Source organism: Oculina patagonica, chromosome 6 (assembly GCF_052425735.1).
Source record: "Oculina patagonica isolate OP01 chromosome 6, crgOcupat, whole genome shotgun sequence".
Taxonomy (NCBI): Eukaryota; Metazoa; Cnidaria; class Anthozoa; order Scleractinia; family Oculinidae; genus Oculina; species Oculina patagonica.
Window position 1 is genome coordinate 7,076,277 of NC_135763.1, and position 25,487 is coordinate 7,101,763.

The 25,487-nt window shown below is 37.5% G+C and overlaps 1 protein-coding gene and 1 long non-coding RNA gene across 2 annotated transcripts in view; one reads left to right on the forward strand and one right to left on the reverse strand.

The window, feature by feature from the left end:
- The window catches only part of LOC144656588 (uncharacterized), a 507,005-nt gene that overhangs the window by 296,527 nt on the left and 184,991 nt on the right, over positions 1–25,487 (forward strand). The gene's annotated exons all lie outside the window — the stretch shown is intronic.
- On the reverse strand, positions 7,910–12,829 carry LOC144656432 (uncharacterized). The gene is made up of 3 exons (XR_013571303.1): positions 12,631–12,829; positions 12,288–12,333; positions 7,910–9,399 (listed from the first exon to the last, which is right to left on the reverse strand). It is a non-coding gene; the product is annotated as an uncharacterized LOC144656432 (long non-coding RNA).

The window sequence follows — 25,487 nt, forward strand, 5'->3', positions numbered from 1 at the left end:
GGCTCTTGAGGAGAAACAACTACGCCATCTGGAGCCAGCACGGATGAACGAGCTTGGCTTCTCCTACGAGATGAGGCAGGAACACTCTGTGCCGCAACACTGCTGGCACGCACACTCGCCCGAGGGCTTGCACGTTTCGAACCACCAGCCGAAGCCTTAGAAGCACGACCACGAGACTGGACTTTAGGCATGATGAGAATCTGCAACTCAAAAGAAGAAAAATTTGGCAGGAACAGAAACACCAAATCCAACTTAAGCTAACACATGATCAAGTACCAAAAAATAAGATAACCTGGCAGGCCAAACCAAGACAAGGCAAAGAGTTGTTGAATTGGCTGCCCATCAATGCCATAAAATAACATGAAAAAAGGTACGAGCATAACTACATATGACTAGCACCCAAATTATGAACAGAGAAGGGTGGGCTGGCCTTTCAACGCCGGTAAATGAAATGGAAAAGGTGCCTGCATAACTACATATGACAAGCAACTAAATTAAAAAAAACAAAGAGAGACCTATAAATAAATAAAACCTGGCAGGCGCAACCATGTCAAGACAAAAAGTCGACGAGTTGGCTGGCCTATAAACGCCAGAAATAAAACAGAAAAACGGTGCCAGCATAACTACATATGACAAGCAACCAATTATAAACAAAGATGAGAGTGCAACCTCCCAGAAAAATAACGCTAGGATAACTACATATCACCAGCAAATAATTGACAAGGTAGCATAACTACATATGCTTAGCTGCCAAGTTAACTAGTCATAACTACATATGACTAGCAAAATAAAATTATGTAAACTGGCCAAACTAAGGGCTAGCCAAACCACGTATGATCAGCATAAATATATATCTGACAGCTGGGATTAGTGTATTACACTAGTCAAAAATAACCCAACATAACAAAACGACTAAAAGAACTAAGAAAACAAATGGCTTACACAACAGAAAACAAGCGTATTGTTGCATCACGAAGCAAGAATCAATCGTCCCCAAGCAGACCAACAGCCGTCAAAATGGCGCCACGATAACTCCGGTAAAGTAAATACTGCCCCGTTGAATTAAGGTGAACGCCATCCCACCGGTAAAAGTCCTTATGGGGACTGTTGAACTTTAGACGTTGAAAAACGAACGTGTCATCCAGCGAAGGAAAAGCAAGAGTGAATGAATGAATGACTGCTTTGTAACCAGGCCACAAGTCAAAACATACAAGCTGGGGGCTCAATACATTGAAAAACCATACCCCCTAGTCCAGGCCCTGCACGTGTCCTAATCTGTTACATAACAATATCTGTTGCATAATAAGCTTACACACGTGCCTACAGTGTTGCACTATTAAAATAATTTAAATTCACTGGGAAGAAAGACATAAAATTCCTATTCGCATGGCAAATAATTTATTTTTTTTGTTGTTGTGGTCGTTACTCCAAGTGTAAGAGCTATAACAACGTGATGTTAAGAAGAAAGAAATCATTAAGGACAGACAATACCTCACTGAGACGCTACGTTTATTTACGCTGTTCTTGTCCATCCGTCCTTTGCCAGTCGGTCGGTCTGTCTGTCTCTCCGTCCGATTATCTGTTAAATTCTGGTTTCATTTGTTACAGGGACCTTAGCGACAATAAAATAGAAGCGCTGCCTGGAGCAATATTGCAAAATTTATCAAGTCTGTGGACTTTGGAAGTACATGAATCTGGCAAATATTTAAATTTAAAGATTTCAGGAAAAATTTCTTTAAGAAACAACATCAGAAATAAAAAAAAAAAAATAAATAAAAAAGGCAAATCAAACTAAATTACATAACTCCTTAGTTTACATGCCACTTCCCTTTAAAATTTTGAATAATCTATTTATTTTCTTCTCAGTTTCATATTTAATAATCATTTTGTTCTAAAAACTTTGAATTTATGTCCGGTTTCTTCTGCAGTCCAACAGAAACAATTTTACAATAATAGTAAAGTAGTTTAGTAAATCCAAAGAAGGGCACTGCTTTGATTTTATTCCAAATACAAAATTTTGCAAAGTAAGACGAGCTACTTGATTTCATAAGAGATACCAGCAAGATTCAAAATCATTCCAGAATTGTCTAACGTGGGGACACTGGTAAAAAAAAATGATACAAAGTTTCTGGTTCAGCCTCACAGAAAGTTAATAAATAATCAGTTTTGAAACCAGTTTTGTTTTATTTCACATTCGTGAGATGTCTTGGTATGCACGTGGATAAAATACTGTCGTGGGCGAAAAATTGGTTATCTGCAGCTCGTGATGACAATATGTTTTAAACTGACATGAGACGTCCGTTTTAACTGAAATATAGATGATTTCAAATCCATTTTTCTCTCGCGGGGTCAGCTTGAGTGCTAAAGTTTTAGCAGGTTTTTTAAGCTGTACTTAACCCTATTCAGACCGGACTTTTTTTGGATCTCCGTAACATCCAGAATATTAAAGCAATCAGAATGAAACTTAGAGGATATATAGTATGTCCAAATATCTATCTTTTGGGATATGTCACGTGGGATGATGACGACGCATCACGTGACAATTACATCATAATGTCAAAACAGCCGCCATCTTGGAACCGCCATTTTGGATTTCGAAATTTTTCCAAAACGTCAGAAAACAGCCCAAAATTACTGCAAAGTACTTAAAATCAATAAAAACGTGCTTAAAAAGCGTAAAAAGGTGAAAATAATTGCATAAAAGTTATTTTTCATTAATAGAAAATAGAAACACTAAAATTACAAATTTGGGAAAACATGCCTGTCAAAATGCCGTTGCCATGGTGACGTCAAGTTCCGGACACAACAACCTATCCTACCAAATTATTCACAGATAAAGTTTAAATAAACTCGCAAAGTTTGGCAGCGTTTGGTTGAATCTTAAAAAAGTTATAAGCGCTCAAAGTCAGCGCGGGCACTGTGCCAGCTCGGTTCAGGAGGATTTCTTCGTGGCGACTGGCTCTACTTAAATCAGTGGGCAGCCGACTGCTGTCCCTCTCTAGCTGGGGCGCATAATAATCAACAAGAGACATACACTATCATGCTCGTACCTAGAGGCTGGACGAGAAACGTAGCGGCAAATGGATAACTTTACGCACCGATAATACTCAAGCTGTCAGTGTCATCAGTAAAGGAACTTCGCGCAACACGCAAACCATGCGTTTGGCTTCGCGAAATATTTTGGCTATCAGCGTTGTACAATTTTTGTCAAACCGCACGCCAAATGAGCACGCGTGACAACACAGTAGCAGACGCCTTATTGCCCCTTTACGAAACCATAACATGACAAGACATGACATGACATGACATGACATGACATGACATGACATGACATGACATGACATAACATGACATGACATGACATAACATAACATAACATAACATAACATAACATAACATAACATATCATAACATAACATAACATAACATATATAACACAACATAACATAGCATAACACAGCAGAACATAACATAACATAACATAACATAGCATAACATAACATAACATATAGTATAACACAGCATAACATAACATAACATAACATAACATAACATAACATAACATAGCATAGCATAGCATAGCATAGCATAGCATAGCATAACATAACATAACATAGCATAGCATAGCATAGCATAGCATAACATAACATAACATAACATATCATAACATAACATAACATAGCATAGCATAGCATAACATAACATAACATAACATAACATCACATCACATCACATCACATCACATCACATCACATCACATCACATAACATATCATAACATAACATAACATAACACAACATAACATAGCATAACACAGCATAACATAACATAACATAGCATAACATAACATAATATAGCATAACACAGCATAACATAACATAACATAACATAGCATAGCATAGCATAACATAACATAACATAACATAACATAACATAACATAGCATAGCATAGCATAACATAACATAGCATAACATAACATGACATAACATAACATAACATGACATGACGTAACATAACATAACATAACATGACATAACATAACATAACATATCATAACATAACATAACATAACATAACATAACATGACATGACATGACATGACGTAACATGACATAACATAGCATGACATAACATAACATAACATAACATAACATGACATGACGTAACATGACATAACATAGCATGACATAACATAACATAACATAACATAACATAACATAACATAACATAACATAACATAACATAACATAACATAACATAATAAACATAACATAACATAACATAACATGACATGACATGACATGACATGACATAATATAACATAACATAACAACTTAACATAACATAACATAACATAACATAACATAACATAACATAACATAACATAACATAACATAACATAACATAACATAACATAACATAATATAACATAACATAACATAACATGACGTAACATGAAATAAAATAACATGATATGACATGGCATGGCATGGCATGACATAACATGACATGACATGACATAATATAAAATCACATCACATCACATCAGCTTTATTTTCTCTCGATTTTTTTGCCTCTTTACCTCGGCAGCTACAGTACATGCTCAGAAACAAGTCTCGACGCTGAACTACAGCGTTACAGAAGACAAGCGTTTGAACCGTCGACAGTAGCGACATATCGGTCGCAGTTGCGCGCATACCTCCGTTTCTGCCTCTATTTGTGCTACCAACCAGTGCACTGCAAGGGCCATCGCCTCTTGCGCTATGCGGTCTTCCTCGCAAGAACCGTGACTTTTTCAACTTTAAGCATTCCGTGCTACCTCAAAATAGTACGATACTGCATCTGCAGCATGGGTTTCTAAACCCGGCTTTAAGCGCCATCATTCAAGTAAAAAAAAAACTTTACTTATACGTGGCATAATGCGCATAAACAGCAAAGCAGTTTTTCAAAAGCTACCTATCGCACCAGCCATCCTCACCAGAATTTTCGAACAACTTGACCTTACTATATCGCTAAACGCAACCTTCTGGGCTGCGTGTTTGGTGGCCTTTTTCTCCTTTTTTTTCATAAATCAAACCTTCTCGTACAGAACGCAGCAACATTCGATCCACAAAACATCTACGACGACGTGACATACACCTCTTTAATTGGGGCATCGTGCTTTTTGTTTGCTGGTCCATAACTATTCAATATCGTAACCGTACATTTCTCATACCCAGTTCCCAAAGTTGAGCATTCTAACCTCTGCCCAATGTCCGTTCTTGTGCACGAATTCAAGCTGCCAAAGTGAGTGCTTCAACCCACTAAATACGATTTGGGCCCGGCGTTTACTTATAAAAAGAATGCCGTCCTAACACCACTAACATACTCGGTTTTCACTATTAAGCTTAAGCGTTCACTCAACTGATGCGTTTTTTACATTACTAAATGCTCTAGGCACTCCTTTTGACGGGGAGTAGCGAGGTATGCCCAAAGTTGCGGCGTCTCTGGGCATTACATTTAACTCCCAGGCGATTGGCGCTCAAACGGGTATAAACGCTATTTAGACTGTTAACGTTCTCTTCAATATAAATAAGCTGCTTTAAGCATATATGATGAGAGAGGCTATCACTCACTCATGATGCCAACAACTCCTTGGGGGAAATTTGGGGAATTTACGCGTTGGTCATTGCATTAAAGACCCGGAGACCCCAAATGAGTTGTTGTGTATTTTGGGTGTGAAAGACATGTTTATCGTAATTAAATACAATAAGCGGAAATGCTAGCCAAGCCCAACAGATACATGTAGCTAGGTGACCGCAATTAACTGGCATATTTTGTTAGCTAATGAGCGAACAACAACAGAAGAGCGTAGTTAGCAAGTGTATTAATTGCTTTTGGAATTCACGCATTGGTCATTGGAATAAAGACCTTGAGACCCCCAATGAGTTGCTGTGTATTCAATAAACGCAAATTTTCATTTCATTTTTTTTTTTACAGGCACATTTGCCATTATAAAAAAGTACGATACAATAAAACGTATTGAATTGAAATGTACCAATCTTGTTTGAAGCACTATTATTAAAAATTATTAACTGAGGGGTTTTTTCGTCGTTCACGGAAACGCTACATTTACTGGTTATTATTGTTCTTGTCATCCCGTACCGTTTGTCTGTCTGTCCGTCTGAATTTTATTAAATTACAGAATGATACTACAAAATAACAACGACATATATAATTAACTTGATAGCAAACAGGGGCAATATCAACTAAAGTTAACGGTATAATGCATAAAAGTTCGCGGGTAGACCGACAACATATTAAACAGCTACCTGTCAGCTAATATCCCTAAGAGAATAAAAGTCACGAAAATTGGCCTGTTCACAACCCCATCACTCACTGGAAAAACTGAACCATTTACAGACTTACAAAATGTTATTAAAATCTTTGTAAATTTTATAAAATCTTTGTACTTTACTTGTAAATTTCAATGTCTGTAAACGTGCACACTTACAGACATTTTGTAAATCTCATAGAAAGTATGTAAATTTTGTCTAATTTTGTAGACATAATATCTGTAAAAACTTGGTATTTTTCTTGTAAATTTGTTAACTATTTTACAGAGATTTTATTACATGTCTGTAAAATCTCTGTAAAAGTTTTACAGAGATTTTCTGAATTATGTAAAATGTTTATAAAATGTATATATTTATACTGTAAATTCCAAAGTCTGTAAATGTGCACACTTACAGAGATTTTGTTACATCTGTAAAATCTCTGTGAATTTAACGGATTCTCTGCATAATATCTGTAAAATGTCTATATAATGTCTATAAAATGTTGGTATTTTCTTTGTAAATTATGCAAATAATTTTCAAATTTAAGAAGAATGTAATAAAATCTCTGTTAAATCTCTGTACTTATTTTACATAGATTTCAAGCAGAACAATAAAATCTATGTAAAATATCTGTACTCCATAGATCAATTCAAAGGGCTGCAAAATGTCTTTTTTTAAAGAGATTTTGCAGTTTTATAAAATCTCTCTACAAATTAGTAAAATTAATGAACATATATTTAAATGGCTGTAGCACACTGTAAATGTGATTTACCCTTACATGAAATGACAACATGCGTTGCATTTCATTCGGAAGTCGACCGTGATAAAAAAAGGTAGTCTGAAAACTGCAAGCCATAAAACCTTTATTTCAAAACAACCTGCTCTGCATGTATCATTACAATATATTATTTAAAAAAAATAAAGTATGATTTCACAAAACATGTATTTCACCCCTCTCGTTTTCCAACATAGTTAATTATAGTCTTATTAGAGACATTACATAAACACACAAATTAATATCCCCTCTAATAATTAACAATTTAAATAATCTATCATGTTATTTAATTGTAAATCAGTCTCAACCTACATTCTAATATAGATGTACTGTCAATACATGTAGTTTAATCTGCTTAATAATACATAAACATAATCATCAAAATCCACTTGTTGCAAACATGCTTTTATAACAATTTGAAATATCTATTACATGTAGCATGTTTTAAACCTATAAGCTTTCTTCAACGGATAAAATATGTGAATGTGAGTATGATGCTACATGTACCGGTACATTCATACTTCCATGTGAGCATCGATGTATTTATATACATGTATACCTTAACGTAAGCTGCTTGATAGATTTAGTCTAAACACTTTTAGCAGTACAGTAAATGGTTTGAACCCAGGACTATCAGTAGTTCGTATAGTGTGATCGTCCGGGCGAGAGTAGTTCTGAGAAGAACTGTTGTTGGTGACTGACATTTCAACAACCTGAGCGGAAGTCATCTTCAAAGTCAAGTGAAAAGTTGTTGTCAGTCGATGATGTTATAAGTCAGTTTCGTTAATGTTGATTGGTCAGTTTAGCCGTGATGTTTTGGCTGTAAGACTCGTATTAAATTTGTCAACAGTAATTGGACAGTTTTGATCCATCTATTGTCAGTCAAACTAAGTTGTTCTGTTCCGTCTATTGTTAGTCAAATTAAGTAGTTCTGTTGGTCGATGGTGTTCAGAAATGTGATTGTTGACATCACCATTTCTTGTCGCCCGTTTGTGTTCAGTCAGTCTCGTGTTGAGGTTTCTACCGGTCTCTCCGATGTAGGAGGCCTGGCAGTTAGAGCATTTGATCTTATAAATCGCTCCCTGTCTGTCGTTAGGGGTTGGTCTCTGTCTCTAATGTTGGTCAGTAAACGTCGTAGCGTAGTTATAGGTTTGTGAGCTACACGGATATTGTAGGGTTGTAAGATCTGCGCAATAGTTTCAGAAGTGCCCTTGATGTAGGGAATAGTCGCTTACTAACCACCAAATCGACTGAGACTCTGCTGAATGCCTAACCTACAGTACTAACTATTTTCAATGACTGACTCTGGAAAGCTGGTACACAAACTTAGAACAGACGCCTATTAACAGATGTCAACAACTACCGGCACCTTACAAACGACTTATTCACAACGTAAACACTACCGACAAATGAAACGCTGACAGAACTACTTCATTTGACTAACAAAAAACGGAACAGAACAACTTAATTTGACTGACAATAGACGGATCGAAACTGACCAATTACTGTTGACAAACTTAACACGAGTCTTACAGCCAATAACATCACGGCTTAACTGACCAATCAACATCAACGAACCAGACTTATAACATCATCGACTGACAACAACTTTTCACTTGACTCTGAAGATGACTTCTACTCAGGTTGTCGAAACGTCAGTAACCAACAACAGTTCTTCTCAGAACTGCTCTCACCCGGACGATCACACTATACAAACTACTTTTAGCAGTATCATACAATGCATTTTGTTTTAAGCTTGAACTAATCTAATTCTTTCAACTTCCCTCATGTAGGGCTGCAAATAATTTGTTCTAATTTGGAAAGGACATATGTCCAAGTAAGACACCATCTTGGTCAGACAATGATTTGCAATGAATTGTCCGGACATCATGTCCGACCACACTTGGCGTTTCATCAGACATGAACAAATTTTGATCGGCCAATGTCCAATGACCAACTGTTAAGCCTGGTTTTCACAAGTGCAAGGATAACAGCTCTTACACTGTATTTCTCCGTGAAAATGGCTTCGACTCAAGCAAAAGCACAAGCGTATTTCATTTTGACAGCAAGCACAAACACAAGGATCAAAATTTGTCCTTTTTGCGTGATCATGCTTGTGCTTGCGCTTGCGTTGCTAGTGTAAACCAGGCTTTATTAATAAGGACATATGAGCCCTGCTCATTTTCATGAACAGGACTCATATGTCCTTAAAAGGTTCTTTTCTCTTGGGTGGAGACTAACATTGATTGAAAGGCCATCAACTCCCCTTGCAGTTCATAAGATAATTCAGCAATTGAATGTGGGATCTGAAATTGAATAAGGGAGAGCATTTTGTTACAAATTGACTAGCAAAAACATTTTACAATAACAACAAAATGTGAGTCAATCAGTCAGGCATACGGTTGAATCTCGATAACTCGAACCCTCAGTAACTCGAACTCCCGCTAACTCGAACCTTTTTCGATTCCCCTTCAGGTCATTTTCTTACTAATTTTACCCTTGATAACTCGAACTCCCGATATCTTGAACCTTTTTCGATTTCCCTTGAAGGTTCGAGTTATCGGGATTCGACTGTAGTTTGCATTGTAATTTCATTGCATGTTATAGTTCAGTAATTTGTTACCATACCGGTAGTTGCTATACAACCTTTACTGTAACTCAACCAATACCTTCATTTTGGAGTGTAAGGCACAATAAAGATATACTCTTATTGTCAGTCTACAGGGACCGCTCAGAGGAAGGGGCTAGGGGGGCTTTAGCCCCCCCACTTTTTTACAGTAACAAGGGAAAGAAAATAATGAATGAAAAAACAAACGACAAATTACTTAAAATATTTCGATTCTGGAAGCCATATTATTGATTTAGTTTGTAAAGGACGAAAGTAACAGCAGTTACTATAGCCAAAATAAACTCGCCTTCAACGTAGATACATAAAAAAAGGAAATGCGGACAGTTGTCTTTAAGGTTTTCGGTTATTATTTGAAAATGGTTACGGGTAGTCGAGGTTAGGCTACTACAGGATTATGCCCTTTACCAAAAACTTGGTTTTTAAGGGGACTTAAAAGCTAAGGCCTGTTTCATCATTGGTCATTTCAATCCCACCAAATGGGTTAAGTTTATAAGACGATACGGTTTGTTTTCAAGCCCACTCTAATGGTACATGTAATTGATTTTGTAACATAAAGTGAAATTGCCTTTTCTGTTTTCATTTCTTCTGGTAACATCTCATTTCAAATGCATTTTCCGGTATTTAAGTGAATTTGAAATCCAAAATTTCACGGGGGAGCATGTCCTGTACTCCCACGGACCCCCCCAAAGTTTACTCAGTTCAGGGTTCGACTTTCAGCCCCCCCCCCCCCCCCCCACTCAAATTCTTCCTGCGCGGTCCCTGAGTCAGTCAGTCAGTCAGTCATATACAGTGTACAATAATTGTACATGTATCTAAATCTGTTACAGGGTTTGATGGACCATCACCAAACTGATTATGACTGAAATCTTTTAGGAACACTGTACTTTGCACGGTACGATTTTGTCACATGTGACAAGCTTACGGCACACCTATGACACTCATAAGCTAGTTGTACGCTGTAGGTTGGATTTTCACAACACAATAATTATTTGTGTCATAAACCTGTTGTTAGCATTTCACAACCATGTCACATGCAATAAAATCATACTATGTAAATTGGCCTTTACAGCTGGTTTCCAATGGCAAATACGGTATGACAAGAATAAGCATAAGTAATGGCACACATGTACAGTGCAGCTTAGTCAATAATGGTGACAGAAGAATCATAGCATAAAAATAAACACAAGCAAAATAAGAAGAAGCAAATATCCAAAGTCACAACAAAATCAACGAGATTCTAGCATTTATAAGCGTACAGAAAAAACCTGCGAGTAAGAACCTTAAACATTTAAGAACCAGTTAGGCTAAAATTTGACCCCTTTATGTAAGAACCTGTAACTGGAAAAATAATAGGTTCTTAATCGCAGGCTTTTACTGTACTCAAATTAGGGGAAAACATGCTCCTTCTTGTGTTAATGTTTATGCTGATATTATTATGATTTATTGGGAGAAGGGGTGGCCTAATGGTCCATGTAAATGCACTGGACTGCTAGTGCACTCACATGTACCATGCAGTCCTTGTTTCAGCACTAACAAGGATAAGTCTGTTGGGTTCTTTGGTAAGTTGCTTCACTCTCATACTGGTACATTAGGTAGGGCCAGTGAATAATGCTGGGGATAGCCATCTAGGATCTGGATGTCTGGGCTACAGATGTGTACTTGGCTTGTTAATATTTTTCTCTATTATGGTGAGTCATAGTGTGGACAATACAAGACAATACAGTGCATAAGTTTGTCTGCCACAAAGTGGCAGACCCAGACCTTCATACAGGGCTCAAAATAATTTTCGGACAGTTGCCGATCATGTTGTCCAGCCAGACAGATTCTAGCTCGGTCATGTGTCATTTCTGAACAGTCAAAATATTGAAAATAGCACTTTTTAAACTACCACTCATTTCTGCTGTTCGTTAGATAGTTTGTTTGCTATTTCTTCACTGTTTTAGCTGCAGCTTTTATGAATAGATCGCTTTCTATTGCCCTTCTGGTCATCAGTTATCATTCTCAAAGCCATGTATGTGACCGGTGAAAATGACCGGCAAACTGAAACTTTGTCCGGACAAATTGTCATCTTTGCCGGACATTGTCCATTGAACGGCTGTTATTTTGAGCCCTGTTTATATAAGAAAGGGCCCCCCATAATCCAGACCCTGAAAAAAGGTGGGGATGACATCCAGGCAAGTAAACATGGCCCCTTTTGATCAATGAAGTTTTCTTCATTTAAATAAAACTCCTCCAAGTTATGGATCTTTTGCTAATTGACTACCATGGTATTTGGGCCGAAAAAAGTTCAAAGGAAGGTCTCAAGGCATTAGAATTGATCATTAATACAGTGGTTTTTATTTGGGGATCACCATCCTCAGAGACCCAGGGGCAGTAAGTGGGGGCAGGGGAATATCTATATGGGCGGAACAAAATCACAAAGAACAGTCAAGAACGAAAATAAGATGACTTTTCTCTCTGGTTACATACATGTAGAGTTTCAGAGAGATTGAAATAAATGTACCAATGCTCACAATGTACTTTACATGTTGAAATTAGTACAGTAAAGTAAAGTCTTGTACTTACATGGTCATAGATGCTATATGTTGCAATCAACCCTAAACATCTGTATCTGGAAATAATACAATAAGACAGACATGTTGAGGAGTTCGGTGTTTTAATTTCCACAATAAATGATAAACAGATATTGGCAAAAAAAATAATAACAAAATGCCAAACATACACTGTACACATGTCTGACATGTTTATGAATCGTCGAATTCGTACGACAAGTGTACGAGCAGAAAGAAACAAACAATAAAATAAATAAAATAAACCGGGTAAAGCTTACCTAGAAAATATTAAGCTTAATAAAGCCTCATGGAAACCCTCTGATGGAAACTCGTATAACTATTGTGCAAAACCTTACCTTGGAAAGACCCTTGCCCACAACAGGCGCAACGATCGGAGATCCAGTTAAAGAAGACTCCATGGAGCTACACGAGAAGATAAGCTGTCTTTAGGCGAACGAAATTATCATTCTAGCGAGTAAAAAGCTTCTTAAACATGGATTTGTACACACACTTCGACCCTGCTTCGACCGCTTCGACCCGTTACGAATCAACCGCCAAAAGTCAGAGCCAGGGAGGACGCCGGGATTTATTCACCTTGCGCATGATCGGTTCGGTCTTCGGAACCAGTTCTTCTCGGCCGAAGCAGACAGAAAGATAATACATGACAATAGGACGCGATGTTCTTTCCGCATACAATAAATAAATAAATAGATATTATGATATATATATATATTATAATGATATTCTTCTGGCCGGCCAAAGTTACAATAAAATATATGGAACAGAACCACGATATAACAATCCGCGATATTACAAAATCCTCGTTTTAACGAACACAATCCGAAGATCCAAACGTAAAATGTACCCCGATATTCGTTACATCGAGGTTTTCGATATAGCGAACTCTCGATATATTGGTACCTCTAAAAGCGATGTGTCACTAAAGCTTATCGAACATATAATTAATTGAAAAATAAATAAGCAGACAAATAAATAAATGAATAAATAACACAGATTTCGACTTGTGTACTTTCACAGAGTACAGAGTCCTGACGTGCAGTTTTTCAGATATTATACAGAGCCCTGCTTATTATACCTACTCGTACCTTTTTGGTAATCTTCGGTAGCATATCAGGCGAGTTTGGCAGAGCCATGGTTCGTATTTTGGCGAGACATACTCGACCAAAATGCCCATGTCGGGACCAAACGAGCGGTACGATTAGGTATTTACCGTAACCAAATTCAGCCAAAATCCGGTTATATTTCTCGCTCTGTTGAAGCTATGCTTTCAAGGTAAGTACGCAAATTGTGTTGACTTGCATTGGTCTTCTACACTTTTGCCAAGTTCGAAGTTTGAGTCGGTGTCGCATTTCTGTCGGATAATGCGACAAGACTAGTCGAACGTGCGGCAGAAATTCGACAGCCGATTCAGACGTTGAACTTCTTCCGAATCTAATTCGTTTAATTGAATTCGACACGGCAGATATGCGACGTATGAACCGGGCCTAACATGCATTTTGCAGAGCCCTGCTTATGCGCTTTTACATACATTTTACATAGCCCTGCTTATGCGCTTTTACATACATTTTACATAGCCCTGCTTATGCGCTTTTACATACATTTTACATAGCCCTGCTTATGCGCTTTTACATGCATTTTACATAGCCCTGCTTATGCGCTTTTACATACATTTTACATAGCCCTGCTTATGCGCTTTTACATACATTTTACATAGCCCTGCTTATGCGCTTTTACATACATTTTACAGAGCCCTGCTTATGCGCTTTTACAGACATTATATAAAATTTGAAGCTATTATGCAAACACTCAAATCCTCTGTAAAACGTAGATTTACAGACTTAATAAAGGGATTTTGTCAAGTCTGTAAATTATGGTCAATGCTTCATACTCTGAGCACTAAGAATTGACAGACATTTTATAAATATTTTGTCTTATTACAAAATACAAAAAGTATGCAAAATGTATGTAAAACCATAATTTACAAACATTCTATTATGACGGTGAAAGAAGACCTTAAAATTTCTTTTTATAGAAAGTCTGTAGAATTAAAATTTACAGAAATTTAGCCAAGTCTGTAAAGGGTTCAGTTTTTCCAGTGACTTTTGCGGGCCTGTACAGTACCTAAATTATGAAATGCTTGCCTAATTAATTAAAGATAGCTGATCTTCGACCTATCCTTAAAAAGAACGATTCTAGGATTTCGATATTTGCTATTTTACGTAATTCTTTATAATAGTTTGTCAAATAGAGTTGACTATCGTGATATTTATTAGAGTAAATAATTACTCTGTATTATATATTTACTTAGCATTAATTTTACTCGACTTTAATAAAAGCCAATTAGTGTCAATTTATGGAATTCGGAGTTTAAATAATTCGAGTTTGATACTTTGTAGTTTAGTGTTTTTCCTGTTTTCATTTCTCGTGGTCGTTAGTCCAAGTGTAAGGGTTATAGTAACATGATGTTAAGAAGAAAGAAATCATTAAGGACAGACAATACCTCACTGAGACGATACGTTCACTTACGCTGTTCTTGTCCATCCGTCCTTTGTCTCTCTGTCGGTCTGTCGGTCTCTCCGTCTGATTATCTGTTAAATTCTCGTTTCATTTGTTACAGGGACATTAGCGACAATAAATTAGAAGCGCTGCCTGAAAGAATATTCCAAAATTCATCAAGTCTGTGGACTTGGGAAGTACATGAATCTGGCAAATATTTAAATTTAAAGATTTCAGGAAAAATTTCTTCAACAAACAACATCAGAAATAAAAAAAAAAACACGAAAAAAGGCAAATCAAACTAAATTACATAAATCCGTACTTTATATGCCACTTCCCTTTAAAAGTTTGAATAATCTATTTATTTTCCCTCAGTTTCATATTTAATAATCATTTTGTTCTAAAAGCTTTGAATTTATGTCCGGTTTCTTCTGCAGTCCCACAGAAACAATTTTACAATAATAATAAAGTAGTTTAGTAAATCCAAAGAAGGGCACTGCTTTGATGTTATTCCAAATACAAAATTTTGAAAAGTAAGACGAGCTACTTGATTTCATAAGAGGTGCCAGCAAGATTCAAAATAATTTCAAAACTGTCTGACGTGGGGACACTGGTAAAAAAGGATACAAAGTTTCTGGTTCAGCCTCACAGAAAGTAAAAAAAAATCACTTTTGAAACCAGTTTTGTTTTACTTCGCATTCGTGAAATGTCTTGGTATTCACGTGGATAAAATACTGTCGTGGGCAAAAAATTTGTTATCTACAGCTCGTGATGATAATATGTTTTGAACTGACATGAAACGTCCGTTTTAACCGAAATATAGATAATTTCAAATCCATTTTTCTCTCGCGGGGTTAGCTTGAGTGCTAAAGTTTTAGCAGGTTTTTTTAAATTACGTAGGAGAAACGGGCAGATGTTTTAAAACCCGAAGAAAGGAACATCAACGAAATCTTAAAAATTATACGAGAGGCTCGAACGTTGCTAACCATGCTTGGCAAAATAATCACTCAATTGACTTTGATGGCGCTACCGTGATAGACAAAGGCAATTACCGCATTCGAAGAACTCTAGAATCTTGGCACACTGCCAAAACTGTCGGCGCAGACAATAACTCCAAACCGTTACCAAGACAATATTCTATCTTATTGTAACTCTTAATTTGTCTGTTTTTGTCCTTTTTTTAGCTTTTTACACTTCTATTGTATTTTAGTTCTTAATTATTTTCACACCCTCCCTTGTATATATTTCCAACCACGCGCTTTATATCTTTTTTACATTCGTCAAAGGCTATAGTAAAATAGCCGAAAGCTCATATTTTTTAACTTTTTAAACCAGAGAACGCTATTTTACACTTTTAATAGGTTTTTTTTAGCTGTACTTAAGCTGTTGCCATGCTAAGAGATCTCTTTGGTAACTTTATTTTGGCCAGTATTGCTCGAATGTTGGGTGGAAACCATCTTAACATGAGAGAAGGATAATTGCCTATCGTTCTTGGTACCTGTTATTTAAACTTTGATTTCACAGAGAGTCTAATAACACCTGAGATTGCTACTAATGGTGAAAGTTTAGCGATACTCTATAGATGGTCGTAACTTTTAGGGGATCGTTACTTTCGGAACTTTACAGTAATGTTTAAAAAATGAGCAGCAGTGTTTTATCAAGTTTAAAACACGAGGCGCAGCCGAGTGTTTTAGACTTGATATAACACGAACTGCGAATTTATTGAACGGCTTAAAAATCTTCTGATGTAGATCAACTCATTGTTGCACTAATATTTAGATTTGGGGTTATTTTGGCCTAGAAAATTGGACGTAAATGTTAGCCGTGTCTTAATCAGATATAAAGACACTCATTAAACATTAATTTCTTTTGTATTTTCTTTATGAATTATTAATTTAAGTATGACGTAAAGCATTGATGGTCTGACTTAAAAACCCAAAGACCTAGGAATAAAACTACACCTATAAACAAAATAACAGCGGGTTAAGTTGCAGCCTATCTAACTGAAAAAGGTTCCAAAGTCAAGGCACGAAATCAATAAAAATTAGTAACAGTGAATTAAGTTTTAATTTGTAATTACCAAAAAACAGAAAGCTTGAAAAAGTACTTGTTTTTTATAAAACATCTTTTTTTCGCTTTTATAAACCAACTTTACTAAAACCTACATATTTCAGGTTTACAAGCACGAAAAATATAAGACGGATTCGATAAATAGATGCAAACCGAACACTAATAGTCACAATAATCTTATCGACTTACCGAACGTTTTGCAACCAAAAAATAAAGAAATGCACAGCGACGCCTCAAACAGCGACAATATTAAACAATTATTCCATGAGCGCGCGTTGGATATGAGACGGTAGATAGCCAATGAGGCGACTAGCGCCGAGTTGGTTATAACTATCTCATATCCAACATTATTAAATTCTCAACCTCGGATATTGCATTTCTAGCTTTCTGATTGGTTCACTGAATCCCGGTTATCAGCTCATATACTTATGTTTGACCTTATATGGGAAATAAGTGCGGCAAGTGCCGCTCAGCGTAAAATTTTTCTGCGGGAAGCGACAGTTCCATCAGAAACAGCAAAATTTGGCGAGCTTTATGAACAAGAAATAATCAGTGGTGCCTACCAAAAACCACAGAAATGTCATAGTAAAATTAACTACCCAAAACAAAAGGATTAATGCGAAACGTTTAATTAATAATAATTGTAAACGCACAAAAAGAGCGAGTGAATAAAGTAGCGACATACCGGTCGCAGTTTCGCGCATAACTATGTTTCTGCCTCTATTTGTGCTACCAACCAGTGCAGTGCAGAGTCATCATTTCTTGCGCTATGTGGTCTTCCTCGCAAAAACCGTGATTTTGACAACTTTAAGCATTCTGTGCTACCTCAAAATAGTACGATACCGCATCTGCAGCATGGGTTTCCAAACCCGGCTTTAAGCGCCATCATCCAAGTACAAAAAAAAACTTTACTTATACGTGGCATAATGCGCATAAACAGCAAAGCAGTTTTTCAAAAGCTACCTATCGCACCAGCTATCCTCACTAGAATTTTCGAACAACTTGACCTTACTATATCGCTTAACGCAACCTTCTGGGCTGCGTGTTTGGTGGCCTTTTTCTCCTTTTTTTTGTAAATCAAACCTTCTTTTACAGACCGCAGCAGCATTTGATCCACAAAAACATCTAGGACGACGTGGCATACAACTCTTTAATTGGGGAATCGTGCTTTTTGTTTACTGGTCCATAACTATTCAATATCTTAACCGTACAATTCTCAGACCCAGTTTCCAAAGTTGAGCATTCTAACCTCTGCCCAATGTCCGTACTTGTGCACGCATTGAAGCTGCCAAAGTGCTTCAAGCTACTAAATACGATTTGGGCCCTGGGTTTACATATAGAAAGAATGGCGCCCTAACATCACTAACATACTCGGTGTTCACTAATAAGATTAAGCTTTCACTCAACTCATGCGTTTTTGACATTACTAAATACTCTGGGCACTCCTTTTGTCGGGAAGTAGCGAGGTATGCCCAAAGATGCGGCCTCTCTGGGCATTACATTTAACTCCCAGGCGATTGGCGCTCGAACGGGTATGAACGCTATTTAGACTGTTAACGTTCTTTTCAATATAAATTAGCTGCTGTAAGCATATATGATGAGGGAGGCTATCACTCACTTATGATTCCAACAACTCCTTGGGGGAAATTTGGGGAATTCACGCGTTGTTCATTGCATTAAAGACCCGGATACACCAAATGAGTTGTTGTGTATTTAGGGTATATATGAAAGACATGTTTATCGTGATTAAATACAATAGGCGAAAATGCTAGTCAAGCCCAACAGTACAGATACATGTAGCGAGGTGACCGCAATTAACTGGCATATTGTGTTAGCTAATGAGCGAGCAACAAGAGCGTAGTTAGCAAGTGTATTTGCTTTTGGAATTCACGCATTGGTCATTGGAATAAAGACCCTGAGACCCCCAATGAGTTGCTATGTATTTAATAAACGCAAATCTTCATTTCATTTTTTTTACAGGCACATTTGCCACAATAAAACAAGTACGATACAATAAAACGTACTGACTTGAAATGTACCAATCTTGTTTGAAGCACCATTAGAAAAAAAAAAAAAGATTAACTGAGGGGTTTTTTCGTCGTTCATTGAAACGCTACATGTACTAGTTATTATTGTTCTTGTCAACCCGTACCGTTTGTCTGTCTGTCCGTCTATATTTTATTAAATTACAGAATGGTACTACAAAATAACAACGACATAATTAACTTCATAGCAAACAAGGACAATATCAACTAAAGTTAACGGTATAATGCATAAAAGTTCGCAGGTAGACCGACAACATATTAAACAGCTACCTGTCAGGTAATATCCCTAAGAGAATAAAAGTCACGATAATTGGCCTGTTCTCAACCCCATCACTTTTGTGGGTACCTAAATTATAAAATGCTTGCCTAATTAATTATAGATAGCTGATCTTCGACCTATTTTCAATAGGGACGATTCTAGGATTTCGATTTTTGCTATTTTACGTAATTCTTTATAATAGTTTCTCCAATTGAGTTGACTATCGAGATATTTATTAGAATAAATAATTACTCTGTATTATATATTTACTTAGCATTAAATTTACTCGACTTTAATAAACGCCAATTAGTGTCAATTTATGGAATTCGGAGTTTAAATAAAGTTTCAGTTTAATTCATGTCAGTTCTGTCCGTCTGTCTATCTATCGCTCTTCCCTATCCCTACTCGATTCGCACTGTATCTTTTTCGGATGGAATCTAGTCCACAGCATTGGACAACCCTCCCGTTGCAAGGTGACTCTAACTCTTTTAAAAGAGAAAAGAAACTTATAAATTATACAGCGTTAAAAACATGCAAACACAATGCGTATTTTGCTTAACATTTTGGTGGTTCTAATAAATATGAAGCTTATTGTTTTTAATCATCACCTTAACATTTTTCATAAACTTTGTTACAGGTATCTTAGCCACAATAAAATAGAAGCACTGCCTGAAGGAATATTCCAAAGCTCACCAACGCTAGAGAGTTTGTAAGTACATGCAGCTTTTCAGTGTTTAAATTTAAAGATTTCAGGAAAAATGTCTTCTGAACTACATCGAAGAGCAAATCATAAATTTTCGCAGCATTCTTTTTTATTGATCAATCTTGCGGAAAATCGTCAGGTTTTAGCCCACTCGGCCTACGGCCTCGTCGGCTAAGTATCAAGCGATATTCCGCGCGATTTCGCAGGATAATTCTTAAGTGTTACTGACAGTAAGAGTCAAAGAAATGGCGGTCACAGGCCCAAATTGGATTTCGCCCATACTTTGTATATTGATAGGCCCAAGTCCCATACATATGCCAAGGATATTTATTTACCGAAACATTGACTTGTTTGAGAGAAAAAAAATTAAAACAATTTGCAATATTTTCTTCAAAAAAATTTCGCAAATTGACACAATTCGTGACATTGTCGAGTCAGCCAGGCGACAGTTTGAAATGATTTTCACACACGTCCAGTTCGATTGATGCTTCTATAATTGAATGACCGTAAAAGCGGCCCATTAGCTCTGCTCACAAATTTAATATAATTTTTTTAATAAGTGTACCTAAATCCTCTCTGAAAAGTGTTTGTTGGGACTTCAAACAAACACGCCAAAACTGCATGTGGTACGCAATGAATCTCAAAAGAAAAACCTTCTGAGGCATGTTTAAGGATGGCTTTAACTTTTTACCGTTTAATTTTTTTGGGATCTTTTATAGCAGTACAGAAGAGCATTCCCGAAGTTAGCGAAATTACACTATCCGCCATTATCCAATATGCAAATTAGGTCAACACTCCAAAGATTGCCGCCTTCGCATCCGCAAAGAATTTGGTGATACAAATCCCCCTTCGCATTTACTGAGCGACGTAAAACAAGCAGAATGAAGCAAATATATGTCTGAGCGAAATGTAGAATTAAACTGGTAAAAAATTCGTCGAGCATTTGTAAACATTTTAAAATTTGCTTTTACTCACCTCATGACCACATTCAACAATCCTTCGTGATGTTTAGCTGCGTTTGTTCGTTGCGCGGTAATTTTTGCCATATCCTTAACACAAGTAATACTGCAAGAAATCCACCTCATCCGACAATGTTTCCTATCAGAGCACTGTTCGCTGTTGCCTGGCAGAACAACATCTCGCTGTAAATATCCTGACAATATTGGCAGTTTTCACGGTCCAGTTGCTAAATGTCACGCAATACGATAGCCGTGACTAGGTTAGGAGAATTTAACGCTGAAATAGGCCGGACATTTTATTAACATATTAAATAAAAGCGTACACAAAGTGTGAAGTTTGTTCTTTCTTATAAACTGCTAAAGTTTGGCCCACAACGCCCTTTACGTATAATTTATATATACTTGCCCTTTACAAACAAAGGGTCATTAAATCTCATGGTTTAACGCCAGAGTAAAGACATCACGCTATTTTACAAATCAATCACAGTTCCCAATCGTCTTTTATTGTTGTCGATTTTTTTTACCAAAAAAGACGACAATTTACTGGTCAATTATCTTCTAGGGAAAGTAGGTGAAAAGTTGCGCGCATGAAAGCTTTAAGATGATTTTCTGTTTGGGGGGATCGTTCAAAATCTCGCCCTAAATGTCTCAATTGCTTCCACGATTTTGTCCCTTTTTTGACGACTTCTCAAGTTTTTTGCCTTAGCTTGGCTCCTAACGCTCCGGCTTATGGCTTGGATTACACTCGCCTAGTTACAGTTCTAGAACAATTAGCTTGCGAGAATCTTCTCCGTTATTTGAATATTCCATTTCTAACATACTTTACCTCTTCTTTAGATAACTAATTCCAATCCCGAAATAATTAAGTAACTCAAAATGTGCAGCTTTGATTGCTCTAAACTAGATCAGGGATACAGTGTTTAAAAAAATATTAAAAACATGTTTGTTTGAGTTAACCATTTAGCGGATATAAAGACAATCACCTCAAAAACCCGCCACTATAAAAGCAACATAGATAAAAATCCTGAAACTCTTTTGAGCTGGTGGCTGATAATTGTTTCAAGCACTTGCCAGGCCATAAACTTGGATGGATAAATCCTAGGCGACTCAGTCCTTACTGTGCTATCGTTGGTGAAAAAGTGATGGTCTTCTCCTAGTCACAAAAGAATGCCTAAGCAAAATGTAACTTGTTAAAATTAAAAGAGCTCTCGCGAGTTTTCGGAAAGTTGATTCTGGAATATTCAGATACAAAGTAATAAATAGGCAAAGTCGTTTTAAAGCTAAAAGTCGTCTTAAAGCAAAAATTGAGGGTGGTTTATATTGTTGCTATGGTAACCTGTTTTATCACGAAAATGACTGTGACTTGTTCAGTTGCCAGTCATTTCTTTGATTCCATTACGGTAGCTCCAATTCATCCATCACAAGTGTTAGAAATTGCTGGACACCATTACCAGCCACGGTAGAAATCCGCACTATGCAGCCCAGCTGTCTTCAAACGAATCAACAACGTTGTGTTATTTAATCTTGACTGTAGTCACTTTCTTGCACACGAACACTCCATGACAACCTTGGTTATTCGTTCTATCAGTGGCTTTTTCTTCTTTTGTGTAATGTCATCCACGTTTAACCCGAGATCCTCGCAAATCTCCCTCAGCATTGCTACAGTTAAGGTTGATAATTTGTTCGCATGCATCAGATTACAAATGTTGCGAGAAAGGGAAACGATAGGGTGCTGCAAAGCAACCTCGTTTTCGACGACTGCGTGAAGCTGTGAGTGCAAAGATTCAGCAATAGCTGCATTCTCTTGTTCTTCGTCTAGGTCGTCACTGTCAGATTCCTTATCCCGGGTCGGTGAAGCTTTGCGAATTTTTGCCGCTAGGCGAGAAAAGAAGCCAGCTATTTGTTGCGGCAAAAGAACATCTTTCCCAAGAAAGAGTCGAGCTCCCGATTCACTCCTAACTTTTCGCATGTCCAGCGAAACCTCTTTTGGATCAGCCTTTTTACCACTTTCCTCTCCAATGAGAAATTGTTCCGTCAAATATTTGTTTTGTTCGGCTGAGAACTTAGTTTTCTTCTTAGCTTTTTTAAGTGCCCATCCCATGTGTGGCGGGAAATTGAAGTCCCCGACTGCACCTTCTGAAGCTACAGCATGGAATCCTACTGTTGGAACTTGCGCTCTTTCTCCAGCTATTTTCGCCGCATACCCTCTTTTGGCCTTTTCAAACAATGTCTCTTTTTGCAATGCGTATTTATGCCTTCCCGCATCTAAATGCGCCTGCAAAGCTGAAGACCGCTGGTATGTCTTGATACAACCCTCTTCTGGGCATGTGAATAACTCGTTCTCCTCTGCCAACTCTTCTTCATCTTGGATGGCTTCTGTGTTTTGGGGAGAGGAACTAAGATCTGGAAGACGCATGATCTTGTCGGGTTTGTACGACCCTAAAACATGACTCCTCGGTCCTTACTGGGGATTCCAAAACGTCTAACTTACTAGAACCCACATTACTCTGTATGTTCTCCCAAGGAACAAGTTTTCCAGGCCCAATCTTGAAAGCCTTCCAGACCCGTATACCACTTGACTCAAACTGGAAATTGTCGAGAGTGTTTATACTATCCCACTTGATCGTTACCTTGTTGGGAGACGATTCCGACATTTTCACATACTTGACGATTACACCAGGGATCCCACCATTTGATTCAATTGCTTCTTTCATCTGCACAGCGCTGTTCACATCATGGCCTTCATTTAAATAAATGTTGATGTGACCTTTAATCGTAGCTGCCTGGCGGTCCGCTTCTCCTTTTCCGCCTTGAGGATCGGAACAGTCAAACCTTTCTACTTGCACACACGATTCTTGGAAAGTTGATGAGCCTCCAACGATAGTCGCACCACAATGATAACATCCAGCGTTGTCTTGCTTACAATAAACTTTTTCTAGTTCTGGACACTGCTCTTTAAGTGTAACCAAAACATCTTGCAGGATAGCTGTTACTGCCACATTGTCTTGAGGACAGTTTTGGAAGACGTGCACCAAGGTTTGCTTCCCCAGGGGACCACTTTCATTTGACCGCATGAGAGCAACAGTGATGTGCCAGGGTATGCCTCGTTTTGCGAACCAGTCGCATTGGGATTCCCGGAATTTGCGGGGTAAGTACTTCATTCCCCAGTCCATGACCAGTCATGCTGTCGAGCGGTTGAGGATATCAAGCACGTCAAATTTTGCTTGATCTTGGTTAACTGATCTCAGCTGATGAGCTTTCCAAGCCATAATATCTTCCTTTCCTTGCTGGAACATACACATAGTGTCCTCTCTTTCTTCCTCAGATACAACTTCGGTACAGGCAATTTCTATGTCAGCCAAAACCTCGTTTAACTTATAGCATTCACAGCAGATCTCAGCATGATCATGGTTGCATTTCCTCTGGAATTGGCCATTACCAGGATCACTCAAAGCAAACGACTGACAGTGGTCAGGTACGTTTGATTCCATGGCCACGTGCACCTTGTAACGAGAAAAAATGTGGAATTTAAAAAAAAACTTAGCGTACATTAAAAAAACGATGATGACAAAAATAATGATGATGATGATGATGATAACATGGTTAAAGCCTTAATTGGTAGGATGCAGACCGGCTTCAGTGTAATCGAGGAGTTGATCTAGAAACTACGGCATCGAACAAGTCCAAATAGTGGTTGGGTGGAGGGCTGGAACCCAGGGCGAAGTTTGCGCGGACATTCACCCGTGCACTCGAACAGTGGCTTAAAAAGAAAACCTTCACCTACTCGTGCTCAATTGTTATGATATAAAGAATATTGCACATTGGCAAAGAGTATGATTTTATATTCGAGTGACAAAAGCAATATCTCACGAGTGAGATGATGTTTTTGCCATGAGAGCATAAAATTAATATCTTTTGCCACCAAGAAATGTTCTTTTTATTATATAGACAATAACTACAGAACTTCTTTATTGGTCTACTTGCTAAAAACTCCAGAAAATTGTGCAAGTCTTGACAAGTTTTGTTCTTTCTGTTCGTACTTCCCTACGTCTTAGTGGACGATATAAAGTCGGCTTCTGGACTCAATTAACTTCTCTATCACTCGCCATCTTTCAAACGGCCTTTGGTAAAGTTTGGCAGCCGTGTAATGGCGCGAAATGATGTCATGGATATCATCACTAGAGAGGATATGGAAAATATGCCACAACGGTCCGGGATGTAATTTCGTATAAATTTTTTCAGTGGTTTTGTTTTCAGTAAAACACTCTCGTCTATACAATAATGATAGTCATTTATATTTGCTTACCTTGTAATCAGCTCTCAAATATTGTTTAGCATCCCGAAGTGATTGTTTCGTTTCTTTAGCCCATGCTTGTGACTTCACTTGTTCTGCAATTCTATCTACTGTTTCACAGAGGTAATCAAAGGCGTTGCTACCCTGAGCCGAAAAGTTATCTAGATCCCGAAGAGATTTGCGTACCGATGCAGAACATGCGTCTAGCACTCGGAGTTGAGTGCGCTTGCTCATTGGAGTAAACCCGGTCTCGGTGCACAGCTGAATATACTGCTGCGTGATACGCTCTGGTATCAACATTCGAACAACGTTAGGTGTCTTAATTACCTCCCCGGTTGATAATTTCAACATTTTTTCCCCAAATGG